Source organism: Triturus cristatus, chromosome 12 (assembly GCF_964204655.1).
Source record: "Triturus cristatus chromosome 12, aTriCri1.1, whole genome shotgun sequence".
Taxonomy (NCBI): Eukaryota; Metazoa; Chordata; class Amphibia; order Caudata; family Salamandridae; genus Triturus; species Triturus cristatus.
The window spans coordinates 475854721-475877585 of NC_140595.1; the positions used below are offsets into that span (position 1 = coordinate 475854721).

Consider the following 22865-nt stretch of genomic DNA (forward strand, 5'->3'; position numbering starts at 1 on the left):
GAGTTCTTGGTGTGTGTTTGTAGTTTTCCCGATCCTATTTTCCGTGCTGCTGTGCCCACCTTTGTGTTTACAGTGGGCTGTTTACTGCTGCTTCCTCCCTCTGCCTCGATGAGACGTCAGGGGCATAATAACATGACTTACCCACCTGCCTCTGTTGAGGTGACTACCTACATGTGTGTAGAGCGGGTTTTAAGCAGCATCCCACTCTCGTCTGCTGCTTTGAGCAGCCATATGTGTGTTTACATAACTTGTGTGTGTACGTATATGTGTACATTACGTCATTTGTGCACCTCATCGTCCTCTGCAGTGGTGAGAACCAACTGGTGTATTATATGAGCGCTTCACAACTCCCTGCAGCTAACCCTCGGCTGCTGCGGGCCTGGTTCATCCTCCTATGCGCAGACTTACAATAGATTGCAGTTATGTGTAGTACTTAACTACTCTGACGCAGTACTGAAGTGCATTAGGTGCAGGCAGGTAGCGCTCCACTGCGTGGGGAAGGGCTTTGTTGGAAGTGTTTTGAGGTGCAGTGTGGCCAGTTGGGGAGGGTTTTGGTGCTGTGCTTGAGTAGCCAAAGTGTTGCTCTTATCCTGTCTTAGGCCATTGCACCAAGACCAATAATAGTGGGCAGAAGAGCTAGAGATGGAACCCATGTACTTTACAGTAATTTATCATACTACATGACTGTGCAGGTCTGACAGGTACCAACTCAGGAGCGACAGAGAAGCAGCACACTTCATGTGCTGGATACAAGCAGTCGTGCCAGATGCTCTTATGAAGTCCCAGGGTGACCCTCAGACATGGTCTGTATGCAGCCAGCCGTAGCAATGAGCCGAGTCCATCCAAGAATGTCAGAGTGCAACCCCCAGGAGAAACACTGCCCTGGTAATTGCTTTTTAGGACTTATTGAAGAGTGATCGGACCAAATAGAACTCTCAGGAGAGCACCAGCTCACGCAGCTAGAGTAGAAACTCTGCGGGGCTCACCCATCCGCTCAAGTGTTTAAGATGAGCAAGCCCTGGGCCATCACAGCTTTCAATCCCTGGGCCATCACAGCTTTCAAGCCCTCCCCTGGGCCATCACAGCTTTCAATCCCTGGGCCATCACAGCTTTCAAGCCCTCCCCTGGGCCATCACAGCTTTCAAGCCCTGGGCCATCACAGCTTTCAAGCCTTGGGCCATCACAGCTTTCAAGCCCCAGTTGTTAATGATGCTCTAGGAGCCCACAAGAAAAAACAGTCTGAATGAATAGTCTTTCGAGTACACCCATGAGTGACAGAGGGATAAACCTCATGCATTTGCTGGTTAAAAGCAGCCTAGGTCACAAAGGGGTGTTCAAGCCCACAAATAATCTACACAAACAAAGCAAATCGTTTGGAAAGTCACAAATCAAGGAGGCTGTGGCTTAATGCTCGGCTTGTATTGATAACATTCACCGATTTCTCATTGAGAATTAACAGAGCAAGACCAGCTTCAGAATTCGTTTGTTAGGGTCTACCTCAGGATTGAAAGAGAATCGGCACGTCCTGCTCTGTTAATAAACAGCTAAGATAAATGCCCCTTTGGGTTCTCCGAGGAGCAACTGGTGGTCATGCACCAGTTATTGGCAGCCCCATTAAATGCCCAGGAGTGACAGAAAGACAAACCGTAGTCCTCCAATGGTGTGAGGCAGCCCGGGGAAATTGCCAATTGGGCCCACCCAAGAGTGGTGACGAGATGCTCATGTTCATTCACTGGCTACAAGCAGCCATAATTGCCTACGTTGGAGGCGGATCTTGATGCTTCCAATTGAGTGAATAAACCGGATTCTGCTCTACGATGACCAAAGTGTCGGTAGGGTGAATCTGTTGCTATCCTCGTCTATGTTGCCCCATTTAACATAGATTAGGGCTTTGATCCAGATTGATAACACTACATCTGGATTTTTAAAATGTATAAAATATTGATTGCACTTAATGCACCCTACAGAGACCACGCTGCATGTGACACCTACACGGGTAGGTTGATAGTGGGTACCGTAGATGGGAATTTGGTCCTGCAGAAATTCTGAGACTGCTTGGAGTTTACTAAGTGGCTGAAAAGTTTTGACCTACATGAGAGATTGTTGCCTTCATCTATTTCCCACATTGTGTTAACTTTACCACAGGGAAACCGAAATAAAACATCAGATTCTGCCTCTATGTAGTTTAATTCACATATGGGCCACCCTACTCCCATAAACCATCCTGTATGTTACGGATAGCACTGTATTATTAGTATCACCATCTGTCTAAAGCACTTCACTTCTAGTTAGAATCCCATCCTGGCGTGAAGAAAGACCAGAGTGAGAACAAAACCCAAATGAAGAAGCATGCCACCTCTGTGGGTGAGGGTTTTGTGTCCTTAAATGAGAATTGTAGTGGCGAATTTGAATTGCTAAGCAGTAAAATAACAACCAAAATCCCTAAACGTGTGTGTCATAGCTTTATTTGTGTTAGCCTCTGTAAATATCTAAGGGATTCACTCAGGAAAAACAAAGGAACATCTCCACAGTCCTGCATTGACAACAGACATCCAAGACAAGTGCTCTATGAAGTCAATCTGAGCAGCCAGTGGCAGTGACATTAAGGGTATCGGATGCTCCCTGGACTAGTAGTGCTGATATTGTGTTAGTGCTGTGGAAGTAAATAGTAGTGTAAGTAATAGAATAGAAAGATGCATTTAGAAGAGGATAGCAGTGAGAGGAAAGTGAAGATGCAGAGATTCTGGCCCATGGCCCTTCCTAGTCGTAAAGGGCCCACACAGGAAAGGCGCCACTGGAAGACTAGGAAGGCGTCCAAACTGGATGCCCAGGAAAGAAGAAATGTCAAGTGTTGGGTGTAGTATGCATGTGTCTGTACTCTACTCTGTATCTTATAGATAATTTTGTTTCCCTCTCTTTCATTCATGTGAAGTGTATCAGTGTGAGTGTAGTGTTATGGATTGTTTGAGTACTTGTGTGTTTATAGTAGACCAATTCCAGCTCACACTCATCAGCTGTGCTCATGTGCCATGGGTACAAAAAGCAATGCACACATTTATTTGATGAGGGAACACTTGTTAGTGTTGTGGATTGTTTTTGAGCTGGAACATTTAGAACAGACACACTACATAGAACTGAATTGCTGTACATTAGTAAGTAGGCAACACAACTAATGTAGGTTATTCATGAGGAATGGGAAGAGAACATTTAGTATTTTTGAGGCTTCACTTGTAAGTGGTGACACTTAGTACCCTAAGTGGGATCTTCCCATTATTCATACCTACCCATCTATATAAATATTGTTTTACGCTGCCTCCAAACTACAATTTGTAAACTGATCCCTTGAAGTGGGACTCATGGGGGAGCTGTACACATTATGGTTCTCCCACCTCCATCAGACTTCTTCCTGTGACCCTTCGCTCCGCAACACTCGCTCTCAGACCTCTCTCAGGTGCTCCTTTTCCATAAAAGCTGTTGGGTTGAGCTTGATGGGAGCCAGGGTGTTGGCGTATGTAGTGATCGAGCTGTTGAGGTTCTTGATGACTTTCGGTAAGTTGCTGGTGTGCTCCGGCCAGTGTGCAGAGAGGGCAGAAGCTCAGTCCTCTTCTTTGATGCTTTTACAGCTACGGTGGGGGTGGGCTGGTACAGTGGTGGTAGGTCTGTGTTGGCGTAGGCTCGATGTGCTGGTACTGATGAGGGCGTGGTCAAGGTGATGTTTGCTAGCTTGTTGATTGTGATGTTTCTTATAAGGTCCAATAAGTGTCGGATGGTGTGGGCCGGTTTGGTAGCGTACTGGTGAGGCTGAGAATTTCGAGGTTTTCTCGAAGGTCCATAGAGCTTGGGTCAGTGCATTCTTCTAGGTGAAAGTTAAGATCTCAGAACAGGGTAAAAGCACTGGCATAGATGATGAGGAGTGAAATTAAGTCTGTGATGTTGCTGGAGAAATGGGTGCAGGATCCTGGTGGTCCCTTCCGTCCAGGGAGTGGTTGGCTGTGATTTGTATCTTGAACGTACGGTGTTCCATGTAGCTGCTGGGTATGTCTGTGTAGGTGTTGCAGCTGATGGTGTCTTTGAATATGATGGTGACTCTGGGCTTGTGCTGACGGTCTTGCCTTGCGAACCTGTAGCTGGCAGGAATGACTGTATCGATGTCCGGTGCAGAGGCTGGTTTTAGCTGCAGTGTCCCAGGTTGAAACTCTGAAGATCACTGGTAGTGCAATTTAAATGTAATAATGTCCTGACTGGTAATTTTGAGAAAACAAAAGCATTTAACAGAAGATGAAAAGTAGAGGATTATTTTGACTGGAGTTGTAAGAACCACAATTTTTTTCTGGCATGAATACCCCCCTGCCACACGCACACATCCTGCCCCCTTCCCCAATCAAAGTAAAAGAGAATAAAGTATCTGTAAAAGAAATTTAGAAGAATGTTGACTTCCTATCGAGAGTTTGTATCATATTCGCTTCTCGTTCTGATCTTGCACGATGAAAACCTACAAAAACAGGGCACTCACTTCTACAGTGCCTATAAATGAGCTGGCATGATGGTAGATTTCAAGTGGAGTTAGATTTGTGCCTTGTTGTATTTCTACTGCTGCAGCTGCCTATTGATAATTTCAGCCCGTCCCCGGACTGTTGACTTCTACATGCGGGTTGCTCAGAAGCCCCTCAGTTGGCCACACCTTTGCTTGCAAAGGCCAGTCTCGGTGTAGCAAATTGATGGCTAGAAAAGCCTGCAAACCTGTGGCTTGGTTCTTTGGTAGCTCTTGGGGCTTGAGGGTTGCGCTTCCAGCTGCAGAGTACAGCAGCTACGGAAACCTGTTGAGTGTGAAGCTGTATTAACCAACGTACGTTATTTAAAAAAAAAAATTTTGATGAATTCAGTGGCGGCTCCTCCGCTAAGATGGAGGACTGTCACCCCACTGTGTGGCAGCAGTGCAGGAAAGGGAAAAATAAAATGATAATAACTTGATGTTATTATCATTTTATTTGTTCCTGCTGCGGCAGCACGGGGGTGGGGCTGCTCTGCTCGCAGGGCAAGGAAGGAGTGGTTGGCACACTGAAGCATGTATGATGCTTTAGCCGGCCTTCTCGGGCCGGCCAAACTGTCATGCGCACTTAGCATGTTCCCCACCCAGGCTGCATTACAGCTGGAGAACATGCCCAGGGCCTTAGTCCTTGCCTGAGCGCTGAACTACAGCTCTTAGACTAATCACAACGCCGCATTGCAGCATTGTGATTGGTGTAGGGGAGCCTGACTGCTTCCTGTTGAGCTGACGAAGGGGAGACGACGTGGGAGAGAGCTGCGAGGAGGTAAGTGTCTTTTTCTTTTTTTTTACACCCTCTTATCCCCCCGCCACCTCAGATTCGTGCTGGCTGCCACTGGATGAATTAAATTGAGGGCAAGGTGGTATTGAGTATTTTTAAAGAAAATTATTTGTTGAAAGACAAAATTTTTTTTTTTTGCTGAATGCTTATTTCTTTTTTTTGCAAACCCTCTTTACTTTTACAACAACAACAGAACATACACAATATTAATACCCAGAAGTTGTGTGTTTTCTAAACTTTATGGTTTGCTGATGACCATTGTGCTGAAGATCTAGGACAAGCATCTTTCCCCAAATATTCTAGGAATAGAGTGATCGTATTAATTTACATGATCTCAAAATATAATTTAGGAAAGAATAGCTTAATTTCAAATTAAATGTTTTCAAACCAAATGTAAGTCAAAGTACCTAGTCATAAAGAGGATCCGTATTCAGTAAACAAAGTTTTAATCAAGACATTTCTTCCACCTCTTTACGTAAAACATTGAGTGTCAAAGGTAGCTGGTCCTTCAACCTCAGAAATAGTTAGTAGACTGTCCTTATCCCGTAAAAGGTGGTCGAGGTGGAGCTGTAACCTTCACTGCGGATATCTCAGTGGTAAAGACCTCATTGTTTTCTTTGCAAATTGAAGTGGCTCCAGGTACTTCATAAGACAAAAGCAGTTCTTGCTATGTTCATGCATACCCAGAATGTGCATGTGCTTGGTTTGGCCTGCAAAGTCTTTTCCTCTGCAAGCCAGGAGGCAGGGCTTGGCATAAGTTTGAGCGATATGAAAGATTTTGGAGGTGCCCTTGGAGACATTTCAAAGTACCATGGCTCCTTTGGTGTCAAGCATGCCTACAAGCTAAGGTGTAGTTGATTCTGTTGTATCAAGAAGTATTGTTTAGCACAAAAATGCACCTCATTAGAGCCCCGTTCGCACTATAAAGTCATTCGCAGATACTAGAGCAAAGGAGACATTGCAAATACACTTATTTAAAAAAAACAAAAAAAAACACGTTTTTAATTAATTTATTTAAGAGTTTTATATAGTGCTGGCCAGACCTGAAGGTATCAGAGCGCTTTGCAACATTTATCGAGATGCAGTTGAACACAAAGTATTTCAATAGACAACATTTACTCATGGCGAATCTTGTTTGGGGTGGGGGGTCACTGGAGCGAGTCAAATGGGAGGTGATGTAAAAGCCTTCTTATCAAAGTGATGATTTACAGTGCTGGGTAAGGTTCCTCCTTGGGCGGCAGCTATTTATTCGGATGAGTTTAGTTGAGGAAGAGGTCTTGGAGCTAGTTTTTGAAGGAGGGCTTAGTCCTGATATGGACTGGGATGGCGTTCCAGTTTTTAAGCTCATTTCCAGAGAAATAGCGTGATAGGGTTTTTTGTTTGCGAATTTTCGGAGGAATGAGAAGTAGAGTGTTAGTGCTCCTGAGGTTTCTTGTCTAGCCGGCCTTCTTGAGTTTGGAAGCCAGGTAGGCAGGTTTGCCAATTTGCAGAGCTTTGTGTGTGAGACAAGCAGTTATGAATTTGGAACGCATTTCGATTGGGAGCCATTTTAGCACTCTTAGAAAGGGAGAGATGTGGTTGTATTTCTTTACTCCAGTGACCATCCTGGCAGCTGCATTTAGAGTTGATCTGAGGGGAGCTAAGTGAGATTTTGCCGTACCTGTGAGGGTTGCATTCCCGTAGTCCAATCTGGAAAGAACCAGGGATTGTGTAGCCTGTTTAAGGTCATTGGGAGGGATGAAGGGTAGGACTTTGTTGAGTAATTTTTAGATTGAAGAATGCGCTCTCTGCGGTGTTCTTGATATGCTTGTCCATGTTTAAGTTTGGATCCAGGGATTTTACGGAGTCGGCCAAGGTGACATTGCAGTTAAGAGCATCAATGGTTTTTAGCCATTCAGTGACTTAGGGGGACTGCTCTTTGTTGGATAAGAGAAGGATTTCCGGCTTATCCTGGTTGAGTTTCAGGTGGTTGAGGGATAGCCAGTGTTGGACTTCTCTTAGAGTGACGTTTAGTCTCTGTATGTCTAGGTAGATCTACGTGTCGTCTGCATTGAGGTGGAAGGGGATGTTGGGCTTTTTTGAGTATGTCGTTGAGAGGCTCCATGTAGACGACCCTGGTTATTGGGAGTAGGTCAGACGTGAAGGTTTTAATTTTTAATAGTTGGGAACGGTTCAGAAGGAAGAGGTAAACCGTTGTAGGACCACCTTGTCTACTCCAATCCTTTCACGGAGTACATTAATGAGCAATTAGTGGTCGACTGTGTCAAACGCTTCTGAAAGGTCAAGGAGTACGAGTAGACAGCAACGGTCTGAATCGAGTGATTTGTAGACCTAATCTATGACATTCACGATTGCTGTCTCTGTGCTGCATCCTTTTCTGAAGCCGGAGTGGTTAGAGTCTAGAAGGTTGTTGTTGTCAATGTGTTGGTTAAGTTGGAGAAGAACACATTTTTCCAGGATTTTGGCTAAGAATAGGAGATTGGAGACGGGCCTGAAGTTATTGGGGTTGTTTGGGTCAGAGCCTGTTTTTTTTAGTAATGTCATAACTTGGCCGATTTTAAGACAATCTGGCATGACTCTGGTTCTCAGGGAGCTATTTATGATCTTGGTCCAGAGAGGGGCTAGGGTGAGGTTGAGATTTGTTGCCAGTTGGGCAGGAATAGGGTCTGCTATGTGTGAGGAGGGTTTGGACCTGCTGATCAATGCAATGATTTCTGCTTCGGAGATGGGGTTGAAAGACTTCCAGTTGTTGCAGGGGTGCAGAGGTGGGTTGTTTCCTTCTTTGCATGAGGGTGGGCTTTCGTTGGATGCCTGGAGGTGTACATCTAGGGAGAGCTCAATCTTAGTGATTATCTCGTTAAAGAAAATAGCAAAGTTGTCACACGGGTCTTTGGAGGCCTGTACTGAAGTAGAGGGAGGCTTGGATGTTTGCTGTCTAATGAGATTGAAGAGTTCTTTGGGACGATTTTTGGCATTGTCTAACTCACCACAGAAGAAGGTAGATTTTTCATTCTTGATGTGTTTTTTGTATTTCCTGCATTCTGTTTTGAGTTGGTTATGGTGGATTGGGGACAGGTTTTTCCGCCAAAGCCTTTCTGCAGCTCAGAGTTGTCTTCCTTCAGAGTTTAGTTCTGTGTTGAACCAAGATCTCGATGGAATGTTCCTGACTCTTTTTTTGTTTCAAGAGAGCTACTTGGTCCAGTATGGATGTCATTTTCGCATTGTAGTGTGAGGTAAGTTCAGTTGTAGAGAGGTCGCTTGAGGTGTGGGGAAGGAGTGATCGTACCCTTTCTTCCAGTTCGGCAAGGGGAATCTGTCTTAGATTTCTCGCCCAACGCAGGGTTTTCTGTGTATTAGGTGGGCAGTGGGTTGTTTTGTTGATGTGAAAGAGAATGATGTGGTGGTCTGACCAGTCAGCAGGAAGGATGTGATCGATAGTAACTGTATCTTAGTGTGCTATATTGGCGTCTAGGATTGAACCTCTGTTATGGGTTTGCTCTATGCAATGTTGGACAAGATTTTTATTGAGTAGAAGTTCATTTGTGGATTGGATTAGAGCATTATTTTCATCATTCCAATGGAGGTTGAGGTCTCCTAGTATTATGTTGTTGGAGTCCAAGAGTTAGCAGTGTGTTATCAAGTCGGAGAGGTGTTCTCCGAATGTGGGAGTGTTACCTGGCCGATGGTAGAGGAGGTGGCAGTATAGGGTTTTGTCAATGATTGGGGAGGAGGAGTCATTCAACCAGGTTTCTGTGATAAACGTGATGTCACTGTCATAGGTGAGGATGGTTTCTGCCAGTTCTGTTGCGTGTTTAGTTGCAGATCTGCAGTTAATAAGCATGCTGTTGGTCGTCCGCTTGTTTTTAAGTTTCTTCGTGGGAGGAGCCATGGGTATATTGATGTGGAAGACTGGTGGTCTCAATGTTCTAGGTGTGATGCTGTCTCTCCCAAATCCAGTGATAACCTGGATCTTGGAGGCTGGTGTTGACAGTTGTAGAAGAGTCATAGGAGTTGGCAAAATCAGTCGCCTCTCTCATGGACATTGCGGAGCTTGTTCTTTTGGGTCTCTGAGGCTGGTTTAAAAATGGGGTTGTGTTCCAACTGTGACCCTGTGCCTTGGAATGATTGAGTGCTGAATGTTGGTGTCTGAGGGTCTAGGGTGTGAGCGTTGGGTAGGCTCCAGATGTGTGGTGACGTTCAATAAGATTTTGTTTATGCCCTGAATTGCAATCTCTAGTTGACTTTCCATCAGAGCAAGTCTTTGAGTCAAATTCAGAGTGGGAGGGGTAGGGGAGTTTAGGTTCCGGATGTCCTGGGACGGACAGTCTGGGGAAGGAGAGAGCCTGTCAGTGAGCGTGTGGCTTGCAGTGTCCAAGGTCCCTATGTTGCCCCTGTGGTAAGCTGTAGACATGTGTTATGAGAACTCTAGTCGTAGTTCAGACAGCAGCTTCTTGGGTGATGATGGAATGTGAGAGTTATGAGGCATAGACTGAGGGTCGGTTTTGCTGGTTAGTTGTGGGGAATGGTTTCGTGGTGAGGGGAGGGAGAGGTGGGGGTCGGCAGGGGGTTGGGGAGTCTTAGCAGAGACGTTCCTCAGAGTTGTTCTGGATGAGAAGTGTTTATTGTGCAGTTCAGGGGGTAGTGACAATTCATTAACCTTACTTAAGCAGGCTGGGTTCATTTTTCATACTTCGGGGGAGATTTTTCCATTTTCTCGACCTATGAACTTATCCCCCTAAAACCGGGGAACTAAAAACCATTTTGGAGAGGCAGAGCAAAGTTTGGGGAAGGTTTATCCTGTGAAAATCTTTGTGCCAAACAAAGTGGCTGAGATAGATATAAGATCCTATGATTGATAATACATTATTGGATGCAATACTTGAGTTACCTGAAAGAAGTTCGAACTTATGATGACTAAAGACAAGTCCTGCAGAAATTGTTTTGTATATGTTGTAGCCTTTACAGGATTTTGGATGTATGACTAAGAAGAATGGTAATATTGGAAGAACATTTGGAGCCATCGTGACCCATGTTGAGTTCATGTCCGTGCCCGAATTCTCAGGCAAGGCTGGTCCAGGCCCTAGACTTCAGAAGGAGCTTGACTGTAGAGCAGATTCTGTAAGTATAGCACCAACATTTAGAGCATCCATTTCCACTTACGATTCTGACCCCGTCCTCTGGAAATAAGAAATCATATCTATGGAAGCATGAAGATTATCTTGACTGCCCCACAACCCATTCCTCACGGGTGTCCCATATATAACTTGCTGCACATCCCCAGATTGTTTGTTTCTGCGATCTTCTCCTCATGGCTCTTCTGTCTACGTGGTGGGGGAGATGGGGGGTATGTGGAAGGGAAAGTAGGGCATTGCATAGGGATAGTGCCTGTGGAGGACATGGGTATTCCCCCACCCTCAAAGCAGTCACACAGAAGCAACACAATCTGTTCCTCACACAGTTCGGGTTCCTTTATGCTCATGTAAAGCAACCTCAAATTCAGCCAAATATGTGGACGCAAAAAATACAGGGGTGTAATACTTTTAAGATGCAGAGCTATTTATAACCTTTCCCTTTTAAATAAACCCATAAATACTATTAATCTAGGCACCTGATTGGTCAACAAAACCCTATAAACTTGCAATCACCTCGCCCAAGACTCCCAGTAACTTTTTTCTCATGTCTTCGATTGCGGTTTCTGTGCTGCGATGGGGTCTAAAACGTAATCGCAGATCACCCAAAAGACTATTTTCCTTCAAATGGCGAGGCAGATATTTTGTGATCACCTTTTCCAAAAGAGATCCCAGCTGTAGGTCAGCACTGCAGAGCTCAAAGATGTATTTCTCAATAAAGGGGTGAGCTAAGAATGCTTGTGACAAGTAAGACTTCCTTCAAAAAAGGAGATACTAGAAATCACTGGAGTAAGAGTTGAACATAGGCTCGATTCAGACTGGAGACATGATTTTTGAAGCCAAAAATGGCTGAAATTCCATCTACTTCAAAAGAAGTCAATAAGGAAAAATCCCTGCCCCCGATTTAGTTTAAACCTTTTAAAGCAATTGTCAGCGGTAGTAAGTGCTATATAAATACAACTCAACTTTGTATTGCACTTACCACCCAAGAGGGTACCCAGGCGCTTGGGATGGTGAGTAGGTTTGTGGACCCAAGGTGCTTATACAAAGAGCCAGGTCTTCAGCTTCTTGTTGAACTCAATAAGTGAGGAGGTGGCTCTGATGTGCTGAAGGAGGTCATTCCATGTCTTGTGTGCGATATAAGAGAATGAGCGACCTTGCTCGACAACAGCAGTGAAGAAGCTCACAGCTGTTTGAAAGGAACCTGGGCGGCTTTACTTCTCCTCCACCACCCCCCCAACCTGGATGACTTCCAACACAAAATCACTTTGATTCTCTACCCAAACTGACCTCTCCTGCAAAGAACACATCACTAAGAAAACTCTGACCTCATGGTACCAATTATCTTTTCTGAAGAAAGTGAAACCATTTCTCCCTAAATCAGACTTTAGAACATCAGTCAAAGACTTAGTCCTCATGATCCTGAACCAAGATAATGCCCTCCTCTGTGGCTTCCCTGACTCCATAGTGGTCCCCTGAAAGGCTTCCTACATGCTGCAGCACATCTCATCAAAGGCCTAAGTTCAATAACATCACCTCATTCCAGAACTAAATATACCTCCTCCTCGCACCTGCATCCGTTGCAAGAGAAGCTTTATCGCTTACAAGACCGTCAGAAGTGGCACCCCTACATATATGGCTTAGTAATTAAAAACATCAGTAATCAGCAACACACTCAAACCAGGACTTTGTTAGGCTGCAAATAAGAGGGCAGACCCTCTCCATATGTGTTCATAGGATTAGGAACTACTCCAACCCCACTGCAATTTAGAATAGAGTTGACAACTTGCCTCTTCATTGAACTCTACATCTGTACAATAGGAATCACCACCCACACGTTCCTCCTAATTGTGAATGATCCTGACTTGTTTGTCAGGGTCCCCCCCCCCCCCCCCCCCCCTCCATCTGCAGAGCTCGGTTTCCTTATGGCTATATTTGCCTCAACCAATACTCATACACACTGCTATTATGCATGCTTACATGTTTATATAGCACCACATCTGACCTTCCTCTGCTCTCGTAAGTGTGTATAGGTATACAATAGTTTATGGTACCCAAGCTGACTTGTCTCATTGCCAGGGGTACCACCACCTCCTGTGTTTTAGCCTTCTGAACTTCTGTTATTGTTTACATATGTGCAGTAGACTGTACCTGGTGCATCCTCTTCTCCTTGGATTCCTTGTTTAAGAACCAACTGCCCCTGATAGCCTACCTTGCTCATCTACTTATCCATCTATTGCTATTCAATAGGCAACCCTACTCAGGTGTGCCTTCGTTCAGGGCCGGCTCTAGGGTGGTGCGATCGGTGCCACCGCACCGGGCGTTGACTTGGGGTGGGGGCGTCATTTCTTTCGAAAATGTATATTATTTTTTTTAAAGCAAATGCTGCCGCGTTCATGGCCTACAGAAATTTTCAGACATCAATTAAAATGTCAAGATAACTCTGGTGATTAATCGCCTTTCTAGAAAGAGACCGGAGGTTTGTCTTGTGGAAGTTTTGAGTCATTCTAAGGTAGCGCAAAGGGTTAAAATACCTGCTGCTAAGAACGTGTACCATGCAGATAACAAAGCGCATATAATGTAAATAGGTCAGTGGGTTACTGCTTCTGTAAGAGAGCTCCTTTTGTAACTTGTCCTTTATAAGTCAAAATCCTAACGTAGAATATTGAGCTATTAACTGGCATCAAAAAGCTGCATGCACACTGCAAGGTATATATTGGAGCTATATATTTTTTTGCCCAGTCTTTCATCATCCTAATCCTGTGAAAAGCGTTCATTTGGGTAGAAAACAATTATTGTTATTAAAGAGAACCCCTAAAAATGATGTTACGTTTTAAATTCTGAATTTGTGCTTTTCCAGAATTCTTACTCAAACTATATTGCCTACCAGTATCGATGACATGTCACTCCTACACTACACCTTGTAGTCCTGTCTGTTGTAACATTACCTATACACTGATTTACACACATATGATTGTCTCTGTGCAATGTGTGGTGTAAAGTGCCCTGACACCTTACACTGATATGAGTGGTGCTAGAAAATTAAATGAATCTGAGACTGTGTTTATGGAGACTTGAGAGGCACTGTTAAAGGGTGTTAGTGAGGAAATCCGTGGCAGAGGCGGTCATGGGTGGGGGGGGGGGGGGTACCAACAGACATTGCTGCACAGGGCACCACCAGTGTTAAAGCCAGCCCTGCATTCATTGAGTAGCTGTCATTCACGAATACTAGAGTTTTTTTTACTGCAATTCACTCTTCACTTAAGGAGTGAATTCCTGGTGTGTGTACATCAAACTAACCTACTACTGTTCAGCATATACATCTTCAGTGAATATATGCGTGTGCTTCAAACTGTAATTCTAATGCATGGCACTCTTTTTGGGGTGAGTGCTTGTATACACGGAAAGCTATCATAGTGAAATAGAACCTACACATCTGATGAAGGTTTGCACAAGCGAAAAACTTTGGGACTGCAGTCCCTCATGGTCAGTAGAGTGAATACCTCAGCAGTTGTGTGGTGTTTTATAGCCTAATGCACTTCAGTTCATCTTAAAATATGCGGACATGTGTATACTTTCTTATGTATGCTATAGTAATATATTTCCGCTAAGCTTAGGCTCATAGGGCGAATACATGTATAAGGCTAAGCAAGAAGGCATTCTCCTACAGGTAACCGTGTCCAGTCCTCCTGAGCGATCCTGTGCATGTTTGTGCAAAGGGCCTAATTGCATGGGTGAGTGCTTGCGCCATTTTTAAAAACGGGCTGCCTCCTGCGCCCTTGGATGGTTTTGTCTGCACAATGGGCCATTCTATTGAAGTTTGCTTCCTGGGAAGAGGTCGAGCACCTCTGCGTGTACAAGAGCTCTCCATCCGTTGCTACAGGGGTATCTTTGTGCATGCAGTAGGCGATTTTCTCTCAGATGTGTTTTATCAGAGTTTCTCACAATAGGCCATTTTACCTCAGATGCCCCGGCCGCGCATCTGTATGTGGGTACAGCATGCCTCCTCGCTACAGTTCGCCTCATGTGCTGTGAGTGTATACATCAGTTTTTCTACTTAAGCTCATCTTTCATGCTTTTATGGCTGGCTTGACAGAATATATATCTGCACAAAAATTGTTACCAGTTTTCTTCACATATATATGGAGTGGACTTTGGGCGTGCCCAGGGTAATAGCACTCATCTCATGCTGTTGGATATCTAGTGTATCATTCCACCTTCCAGACAGGGCTTCCTTTGGAATGTATAAGGGACTATTTTATATCTGAAAAGTGTTCTTAATGATCACGCTGATATTCACCTCAATTTGTTTAGCTCCTACGTACATTATATAGAGAAAGCTATCCCTTTTGTTGCTTTTCCTCCGCATTTGCAAAGTCAGCATGCCAGGCTGTGATGTGATAAAGAGCATATGTGCATGTATGCCTCTGTCTTCACATGGGGTTACGCATGAAAGCCAGACCTATTGGCTTTGCCAGGTGCATTTGCAGAGGAAAGCTGCCCCTGCCCTCCCCCTCTGCTTCTGCACTTGACTCCATGACATGTGGCTTGGCGCACTGTGTATCCTTTTCGAGGGGTACTTGGACTGTTTGTTCCCTGTGTGGAAATATTTACCATTTGGAGGAGAAAGGCAGACTTGGGGGTGCCTGCTCTGGAGCCGAAGCAGTTGTGGTTATTTTAGCTGGGTCATTGTTTAGATTGATGCACACCTTCCGAGTTTCCTTTATTCGCTGCTGTGTGCGCCTTTTTAGGCTTTAGGGAAAGCCGCGCTCATTAGCCAACTATTTTGTCATTCGAGCTAATTTTTCAGCGCGAGGGATTTCCTGCAGGCCTTGTTTTCTGAACTCCACAAATAGCCTGAAGTTCGTTTGAAGGTATGCTGCAGAATACATGATTAGTGCTCGTGTTTGCAACCAGGTGATGTATTGGCTAAGACTTCACACGCAAGCCATTACAGCCAGAAAATGCCAGCCACGTTCAGCGCGAGCCCGCCACCCCCCCCCCCCCCCCTTCATTTCCGACTGATGTCTCCTGTGCTCGAGCTGCTGCAAGGCTTTGACTCGATGACATCATCCCAAAGTCTAGCGAGAAATCCACTCCGTCGAGAGCCGGAGCCGTGGCAACCGCACAGGGAGCTTTGTAAACAAAGATTGCAAAATCAATACATTTTAATGATAATTTTAAAAGAGATGCGTCATCTGTACGATACCAGTCGGCCCAAAAATGCTTCCCAGAAGCGTATTCAGTTGATGTTCGTTCTTACGGTTTTTGGCAAAGCAAAATAAAACGCATTTCAGAACGTTTTAACAATGTTTTTTTCAGTATCTGAATTATTATTTTTTTTTCATTTCAAAAGTGTTTTATTTGTTTTTATGCAAAAACATTAGCATTTCTGTTACAAGGTTAGCCAATCGCAGTTCGTACAACAGTGCCCTGAGGCACTATGACACATTTACTTAGCTAAGGGCACATGACGTTATTTACTGAAAACAAGAGAAAGGGTGACAGAAAAAGACAGGAAAGAAAGGAGTGAAAGAAGAACAAGGAGACAGGCTCTGATAGTTATAAATCCTTTGATCGCTTGTCAAACTGACATACGACTAGCTTACTTGTGAAGAAATTGTGAAACATGTTGGCTCGCATACAGACCGGTGGGGCCATAATAGTTGCGCTCAGTTACATTCACTTGTCCGTACATAAGGGGGACCAGGGTATGTTTCGCCGGCATGTCTTTTTTTCATGGGGGTTCGTAAAAGTCTAGGTACGTGTTGAGTGATTTCCACATCCCTCTGGAGGCTGGTCTCCAGGGTGAGTTCTGTAGTGCAATGTTGTCCGCACCTCTGAGATGCGTAATCCAGTTGAACCAGCCTTTGTATGAGATCTTACTTGTGTCCTTCCAATTGGCTAGGACCATTTTCACTGCTGCGGTCAGCAGCAGATCTAGTAGGTCCTTATCATGATCTGATCTTAGTTCTACGGACATAAATGCGGTGGCGAGGGAGGAAAATTCATTTGTTAGCATACAACCCAGCAACTTATTTATAAAACCAAAGATTTTCTCCCAGAATGTTTTAAGTGTTGGGCATTGGTAGATGGGATGTGCTAGGTCCCCCTTTTCCTTGTTACAGTTCCAGCATAATGCATCCTCCCTGAGACCTAGTGAAAATAAGCGTGCAGGGGTCCAAAAAGCCTTATTTAGTAGCTAAAATTTTGTTTGTGAGAGCACTGGGGAGATTTTATTGCGTGAGGAAGAGGCCCATAGTGTGACCTGTTCTTGTTCGTTAAGTGTGGTTTTAGTTTGTTTTTCCCAATAGTTAATTGTCCTGTCATTAAGTTTAGAGGATTTTGGGCATAGGAGTTTGTAGAGGTGTGAGACCTGGTGTCCTAATTTATTAATCTTTGCCACATAAGGGGAGATTGACGGTTAAGCGGTGGATAGTTTGGTTTTGGTCAAGGCCGTTCTGATTTTCAAAAAGTTATAGAATTCAATGTCGGTTAGGTTGTGCCTAGACTTGAGGTCTGCGAAAGTAACGGGGTATGCACCGTTTTCTAATTGGTAAGGGTGGTAGATAACTTTCTCATTCCATGTGTCGAAGGCTAGGCATTTCCCCTTATACAGAATCTTACTATTGGCCCAGAGTGACTCCATCTTAGAACCCTTGATGCTATTCTCCAGTTTCTTGTCTATTTTTGGTAGTGCAATTTTTGTGTTTTTAAAAATGGACTTGGAGGCGTGGTTGTGCCTATTTGCTGTTAGTAGAGCCAGGGGGCTTAGGTTGTTCAGGATGACCCTCTCTACCTGTAACCAAGCCAGTGTGTAGCCGGTAGGGGGTGATATCCAGTAAGACCCTTGTTTTGCCAGAAAAGCTAGTTGGAATATTCTGAAGTCTGCTAGGTTTACTCCTCCTTGGTTTTTCCCTAGTCTTAGTTTGTTGAGGCTTATCCGTGCTTTCTTCCCTCGCCATTGGAATTTAGAGATTATTCAGTATCTGAATTTTAATAGTTCATTCCAATACATTATTCAAACAAAAATATTTGTTTGCCATTTTTTGAGATCGTTTTGCCTGAATGGAGTATCATGTTTGCTGGTTACATGACTGAGTATTCAATATGAAGTAAACAAAAAAGTGTTAGATGGAATGCTTGAATTTAATCTCAGCCACTGATAATTATGTAGGGTTGCATCCAGGGCCATTGTCTTTTTGCCAACCATGCCACTTAATGTTAGATCCAGCCATATGCAAATCAGACTTAAACCTGCTCCTATAGGAACAGCTCAGCCCGAATTGCCAATCCAGGTCCTCTTGGAACCGAAATGCAAGCAACCCAAGAGCGGTTTAGCCCTAGTTCGTGGCTCTTCAGTCCGGTGCAGCTTGGTTCCAGTGACTAAGTGAGCACAGGAGTTAGACCGCAGACAGGCTTGTGAGAGTAGGCACAATTTCCACCTACAATCGAGGACAGAATACCATGGCATGAAAATATCGAGAAGATAATATAGAAACTGAAATATCAAAGTAAGTATAGATTTTCTATACCTAACTCCACATACATGTACTTTGTGGACATGTATAATATACATGTCTGTGCATATATATATGTGTGTGTGATCAAAACACAAGGTTGTCCCCAACTGGCAAAGCCACAACTCGGCGTAAATAAATTACATGTTCTTGAATTCCGTTTCCTGTCTCCTTGCCGCCAGTGAACAAGAGCTGATACAAGCTCAAAACGCGTATGGCAACAAGTGTGCACATCGCTGGGCTGCTACTTACCTGGGTATATGGATTACCATGCCGAGTTGTGGCTTTGCCAGTTGGGGACAACCTTGTGTTGTATATATAAAATGTGTGTGGGTGTGTTACGTGGATATGGAGTTAGGAATAGTATCCCCCCACCCCCAAAAATGTGGCTTCTATTAAAATATGATCAGGAAGGTGTATATTTTGACTGTTATTTAGAAATAGGGTTGGCCATGAAATTAATTTGCCATCTGTAGTTTGGAATGAGTCACCTGTCCTGTAATTTGTGCTGGAGAAGGCATTCATGCATCAAGGTGCTTCGTAAAGCGAATCCACAAAACATTGAGCGGTTTGTCGTGTGTGATGCGTAGGTCAGTCACAGGGCTGATGCTAGTTTGATGGAACTTGCTAACCTGCTAGTGGCCAGAGTCTGCCATTGTTGGCTCAAACTAGAGGGGTTCGATCGTGGCCCTCATGTATACTTGGCTTTGTCAAAATATCATGGAGTGCTATCTTGGTTTGCTCAGGACAGTGTAACAATCTGGCAAGAGCAGGGCAGTGCAATGGTTTTTACGTTCTCCTTAAAAAAGGCTCTAGCATTAATATTAACTGACGGACCAGCATCATGCCCACAGTTTGGCTTGCCAAAATATTGTGCAGGACTTTGTCCGTGCAGCCCTCTGGACTTGAAGTGGTCCTAGGAGTGATAATTGATCAGTACAGCTTTACAGTCAGCATGACATGAAAGGGCCCATATGAACTTAGATGGTGTGGTACATGTTGAACAGGTGTGCAATTGAGTATTTAATGAGTTGTGCAAGGGCTGGACTATTCGTTGTACAAGCATTTAGTAGTTCCACATTTAGGGGCTAGATAATTACATAAGTTCCTATTGTGCAACGTGTTGGTGGGGAGAACGTTTTGCCAAGTAGTTTATTATGGTGATGAACGCCACTGAAGAGCATGTAGACTGTCGAGGATGCATTATGCTTCATCAGGGACTAAATAGAGCATACCAAGATTGGCTTGATGTTTGATTTCAGGTGGGCTTCCATCACTACACTGGGTTTAGAGATTCAGTTACAGCTTTCAGGAGAGTCCCAGCCGTTTGACCTATTGTGGGCCTGATGTTGGTAGCATACATTCCTGCAGCAGTGTAGCAAATGTTGCTTCTTGTGTAGATTTTGCTTTTGCCCTAGGGGCAGATCAGGAATTGTAGTGCTTTCTTTGTTGGAGTCTAGGTAGTAAGCAAGAAATGGGAATTTTGCATTGGTGACTCGATTGTGGGAGATCCGCTAACCATTAATGCTGTTAGACATCATAGATTAGGGGTTGGATGGGACCGCAATATGTAGCGGGAACTCTGTTTTTGGGCTTGTTGTGATAGTTTGAAGTTTTTCACCCCATTTCGGAATTTGGCTTTGTACATGTGTATAATGTCTTGATTAGCTAATGCTTTTAAGGCATAGCTGAGTGTTTTTAGCGCAACATTGCACCGTGCTACCCAAGTTGTTCATCTGGATTCCGGAGGATATATATGAAGCACATTGAGTAAAGGATTGGTTTCTTGGCAACTCAGGAATGGATTGGTGTCATGGTAGATTATGTTTGCTTCATTTTGTCTCGACTGGAGCGGCATGGGAGGAAAGCTGAGGGCCAGTTAAGTACTCTGCCATGAATGTCCATATCGGTCTTCAGGATCTTGATAGATGCCTGTACCCAGTTGTTGGAAATTCTTTTTATAGGTTGAGCCGGGTTAGGGGACGTGTGTTGCCATGGTTGATTTCACAAATCTTGCTATAAGGAAACCAAACGCACATTTCTTGTGGTGTGGAGTAAATCCAATGCATACAGACCCCATTTTTAGGTCTCGCTGAGTCAGCGCACATGCGCTGCTCGGAGAGACTTTAGTAGGTGAGTTTTCAAAGTGCTGCTGGCTGGCGACAAGCTTGCGTTCAGGCGAGCGTGCACGTGCGAACCGCCAGCCTTCTGCACCATCTGTCTTTCCACTTGCTTGCTCCATGCCTTCGCCCCTCCGCCCGCCTTCGCGCTTACAAGCGTCCAGTTGGTAAGCTTACGATCGTGCACCATCGCGCTCAGACTTGGTCCTTTCCACTCCAGCTCCCCACCTCTGGTTGCTGGGAGCTTGGCTGCCGCCATGGCGGTGGTACCGCTCGCGCTAGAAGTTCCCCGACGATGGCATCCTCTGCGCCTAAACCTCTCCCCGCGGCTCGGCGTTGCCTCGGGTCCCCGCCGTCATCTCCCGGCTGAGTGAAGCCCCTGTACCCGGGACAGCGCTGCGGCAGAGAGCGCTGGGTCCTCTGCCTCTCTTCTGTTAGTCACATGTTTGTGGATGAATCGTGGCTGCTCCCTCGTGTGCGAGGCTGCTGACAATCCATGTGAAGTTCCAACCCTTTTAGAACCAAGTAGAATTACTTCATGTGGTATAATTTAACCACCTTTCCAAAAACACACAGAATTGAATAAAATAATTAAAAAAGTAAACCTTGAGATGCCTGAGAAAATACCAGTTTTATAATTGGGCCATAATGGGCTGAGCTTCACAGGACCTGGAGTACCTTTAAAGCTGATCGGATTCAGTAAATACGCGTTTTAACTTTAATTCTCGTGCCTAAATTTGCTCACGTTTTTCTGATTGTGTTAATGCCCACAGCGCCGTGGGCGCTCCCTCGTCTTACGAACGCTGCCCTGTTCTGACCCGGCAACGTTCCCCTCCCCTTGTGGTACTGCTTCCCTCTCTCGTTGTCTCCTGCTTTCTCTCCGTTCCCACTGGAACCGCTGCGTTCAGGCTCTGCGCAATGAATACACTGCAATTAATACCGATCATCCGCAAAATCAAGGGCGCCCACATGCCAGGGTCGAAAAGTATTGAGTTCCCACACTTTACTGGTCTCCTCCTTTGCCAGTCTCTTATCTGATCACGGTAGAGAGGTATATTACCCAGGAAATCGCCTCAGTTCACCGGGCTGTAGGATTCCACGTGCCATAAAATATACATTGCCCGGCTTGAGATCGCACGTGGTCTGGTGGCTTTCCATTGGCCTCTGAGTAAAACCCTAACCTAAAAGTGCCGCCATTACTTGCCAGGCACCGCAGCATGTGTATCCCTTATTATTTCTGAATGTTCTGCACCTCCTGGCGTTAGGCTTTTCTCTTTAGCCTCCTACCCTTAACCCCAGGTTGTTAAACTTTTCCCTTAGCTCGCCCCCAACTACCTCTGCCTAATACTTTAAACCATATATGCTATTGATAATAAGGTTTAGGTGGCATCATAATTCACTAGACAGGAGTCATGGCCCCTTCCTTACTCCACATATGGTAATAAATAGCATATTACACTCTAATGTAAAAAAAAACCTTCAAGACGTGGATAAGTCTGAGTTTTAAAGTGATGCCATCACCAGTGTAAACAGTTCACCTAGTCTGTACTGAAGTCTAGTTTACAGATATAAATGACTCAATGGCATCTTGATGGCATGGCGCGGTTGAAGTGCTTTCAAAAAGGATGGGGGGGCACGGTCGGCGGTATGGCTAAAAAGAGCAACAAAAAAATCTGAATTAATTGTTGTTGGACTTTCACCTTCATATAACTGCATATAAAATAACATACCTAAAATAAAAGTAGGCTAAGGTAACACTTCGGAAATACACTCCTAAGTTATGAAAGCTTAATTGGTTAATGTGATTACTGCAGTTGTCTGTGTCTAGCGAGACCACGTCACAGTACCTGATTGGTGCAGTGGGGGTAGTTACATGTGTGTATAGTGCTAAGAAGTCCCGAACTGTGGCAACATGTGAAGATCTATTTAATGTTTATGGTAAAGCAAATGCTTTCAAAACATATATTTTAGTAAAATGCAAGCAGACTGTGGAAACCTTCAGCTGGTAACACCATTACATCACCTCTCAAAAATAATCAATTTTTGTTCCCAAAATGCTTCTAAAGACCCTATCAATAAAGCCTATACTAGCTCCCCAGCAGCCTTTACATTTGTCCCACATTTACATTTCTCTGTGGTAGCAGGCACCCTGGTGAGAAGGCTGGCTTCTTTAGCTCTCACTCAGCTTCACCACAAAGGACAACACCCCCTCTCCTCTACCCTCCTTTCAGGAGGAGTCCCCTTAAGATTGGCGTTAACTAGTCGGGGATGGTTGTTTTTATTAACACAAGGTATGGGAACTGTAAATTATAAAATAAAAATGCATGCATCTTTCCTCAATAATCCCACCCACTTTGCATTCTGGGCTGATTACCTAATTGCTTTAAACAGACTCCTTGGCACAGAGATCCCATCTGCCAGTCCTGCTTTTCCAGCAAAAACACAAAGTATTCTGGGACTTGTAAACTCATAATAATCTGCGAAAGTCTACGCCTCTGCGTCAGTTCCCCGCTATAGCATTGATCTGCAGTTTATTGATAAATATATACGCAGGCTGTTTCAGTTAACCGCTGTATCTTCTTTAATTTGTGAGAACAGTTGTGGCAGTTTAACAGGACCAACGAAGAAGCAAGCTTCACCAGAAACAGGGCTGCTGCTATGCATTTGTTGCACAGGTCTTTAAATTGAAGCCAGATGGAGATTCCCTTAAAGAATCAGCTACCATGCTCAGAGTTCTGGCTCCAGCCCATAGGGGAGGCATATTGCGCC

General features: G+C 44.5%; 1 protein-coding gene across 2 annotated transcripts in view; it reads left to right on the forward strand.

The window, feature by feature from the left end:
* LRP3 (LDL receptor related protein 3) overlaps positions 1–22865 on the forward strand; it is a 113205-nt gene that overhangs the window by 876 nt on the left and 89464 nt on the right. The gene's annotated exons all lie outside the window — the stretch shown is intronic.